Source organism: Bactrocera oleae, unplaced genomic scaffold, assembly GCF_042242935.1.
Source record: "Bactrocera oleae isolate idBacOlea1 unplaced genomic scaffold, idBacOlea1 ctg00000012.1, whole genome shotgun sequence".
In the NCBI taxonomy this organism is placed as follows: Eukaryota; Metazoa; Arthropoda; class Insecta; order Diptera; family Tephritidae; genus Bactrocera; species Bactrocera oleae.
The window spans coordinates 5,001-7,500 of NW_027212755.1; the positions used below are offsets into that span (position 1 = coordinate 5,001).

The window sequence follows — 2,500 nt, forward strand, 5'->3', positions numbered from 1 at the left end:
GGTAATGTATAGGTATACAACTTAAGCGCCATCCATTTTAAGGGCTAGTTGCTTCGGCAGGTGAGTTGTTACACACTCCTTAGCGGATTACGACTTCCATGTCCACCGTCCTGCTGTTTTAAGCAACCAACGCCTTTCATGGTATCTGCATGAGTTGTTAATTTAGGCACCGTAACATTACGTTTGGTTCATCCCACAGCGCCAGTTCTGCTTACCAAAAGTGGCCCACTGGGCACATTATATCATAACCTCAACCTTCATATCAAGAAAGGTGAGGTTCTTACCCATTTAAAGTTTGAGAATAGGTTAAGGTCGTTTCGACCCTAAGGCCTCTAATCATTCGCTTTACCAGATAAGATTATTTTACATAATTTTTAAATGCACCAGCTATCCTGAGGGAAACTTCGGAGGGAACCAGCTACTAGATGGTTCGATTGGTCTTTCGCCCCTATACTCAATTCTGACAATCGATTTGCACGTCAGAACTGTTTCGGTCTTCCATCAGGGTTTCCCCTGACTTCAACCTGATCAAGTATAGTTCACCATCTTTCGGGTCACAGCATATATGCTCAAGGTACGCTCCAGTTAGAGGTATAAATAATAATAAATTATCATTATACATAACTATATGGAACGCCCCGGGATTGAATTAATAATGTAATACATTAAAAATTAATCCCATTATTAATACAGTTAAGTTAATTTCGCCATTAGGTTTAATATAACCCAATGACTTGCACATATGTTAGACTCCTTGGTCCGTGTTTCAAGACGGGTCCCGAAGGTATCCTGAATCTTTCGCATTGTTAATCATATAAATGCATACAATTAATATTAAAATCAATGATAATAATATTATTGTAAAATTCAAAAGAATTTTAGCATTATATATAATAAAATCTATCAACACTTTATCAAATCATCAGTAATTATTCTATGTTAATAAGCTAAAAGCAAATTAATTTGAATAAACTTAAAAACCAATGATCTTTTGATAAATATTTTATTATGTTAATAGATTACAATGTCCTTATATGAAAAAAATGCACACTATTACTATAATATTTAAAATTAAATACTACAGTTATAATGATGAATTTTTCATAATGGATATTCAGGTTCATCGGGCTTAACCTCTAAGCAGTTTCACGTACTATTTAACTCTCTATTCAGAGTTCTTTTCAACTTTCCCTCACGGTACTTGTTTACTATCGGTCTCATGGTTATATTTAGTTTTAGATGGAGTTTACCACCCACTTAGTGCTGCACTATCAAGCAACACGACTCTTTGGAAATATCTTTCTAGTAATCATTAACGTTATACGGGCCTGGCACCCTCTATGGGTAAATGGCCTCATTTAAGAAGGACTTAAATCGTTAATTTCTCATACTAGATATTAAGATATTCCATACACTGCATCTCACATTTGCCATATAGACAAAGTGACTTAGTGCTGAACTATTTTCTTTTCGCTCGCCGCTACTAAGAAAATCCTTGTTAGTTTCTTTTCCTCCCCTCATTAATATGCTTAAATTCAGGGGGTAGTCCCATATGAGTTGAGGTTGTATAAAATATATTTTAGATTGATTTGTTTATTTTTATTTAATTTTTTTGCTATTTGCTATTTTAAAGAAATATATTTTTATATCTTGATTACTCAATATTATTCAATCTTTTCATCCCTTTTTAAAATTCATAATATAATAATTAATAAAATTAACAACATTATTCCTCCACATATCATATATTTTTTTTTATTATAAATTTTTCTCAATACAATAGAGTGAATTAATTCTAGAATAAAAATTTATTTTATGCTAGACATTCCTCTTATGTATTATTTAATATAATTTAAATAATGTTGAAAATTTTTTCTTTTATGGGAATACTAAGATTCTCATTTATCATAAATTTTCGTTCAAATATGAGGTATTCAAGAATATATTTTCTATATTTCTTTTTATGCTATTAATATTATGGATTGAAAAATACAATCCAATAATATGCCATATGCTTAAATTCTATTAATTGACTAAAAGAATAAGCAACTAATTTAGCATAGTCTTACAACCCTCAACCATATGTAGTCCAAGCAGCACTTTAAAATTAATTAAAGTACATAACAGCATGGACCGCAATATGCGTTCAAAATGTCGATGTTCATGTGTCCTGCAGTTCACACGATGACGCACAGTTTGCTGCGTTCTTCATCGACCCATGAGCCGAGTGATCCACCGCTTAGAGTGATAATTTTTTTGTATTTTTTTAATTCAAAGTCAAAGAATTTTAATTTATTGAAAGTATTAATAATTAATCAATAATAAATTTTTAATACATAAGTTTAAAACATCTTTCAATAAATTGTAATTTTAAACCCAAACATTTGCAGCTGCGCATGTCTTAGGTCAACAAAAACAGTAATACCTTTTATATATTATTTTCTTCTCTATTTGTGCGTTTTCATTTTTTTAAATTTTTCAACATGTTTTTAATCACAAA

At 30.8% G+C, this 2,500-nt stretch overlaps 2 non-coding genes across 2 annotated transcripts in view; both read right to left on the reverse strand.

Annotated features, from left to right (window-relative positions):
- The window catches only part of LOC138858717 (large subunit ribosomal RNA), a 3,977-nt gene extending 2,411 nt beyond the window's left edge, over positions 1 to 1,566 (reverse strand). Inside the window, exon 1 of the ribosomal RNA XR_011397752.1 lies at positions 1 to 1,566. This exon is cut by the window's left edge and continues 2,411 nt beyond it. This is a non-coding gene — a ribosomal RNA (large subunit ribosomal RNA).
- A 502-nt stretch (positions 1,567 to 2,068) lies between these two features.
- Positions 2,069 to 2,247, reverse strand: LOC138858695 (5.8S ribosomal RNA). Its single transcript, XR_011397730.1, has one exon. It is a non-coding gene; the product is annotated as a 5.8S ribosomal RNA (ribosomal RNA).
- Positions 2,248 to 2,500: the final 253 nt, after the last annotated feature.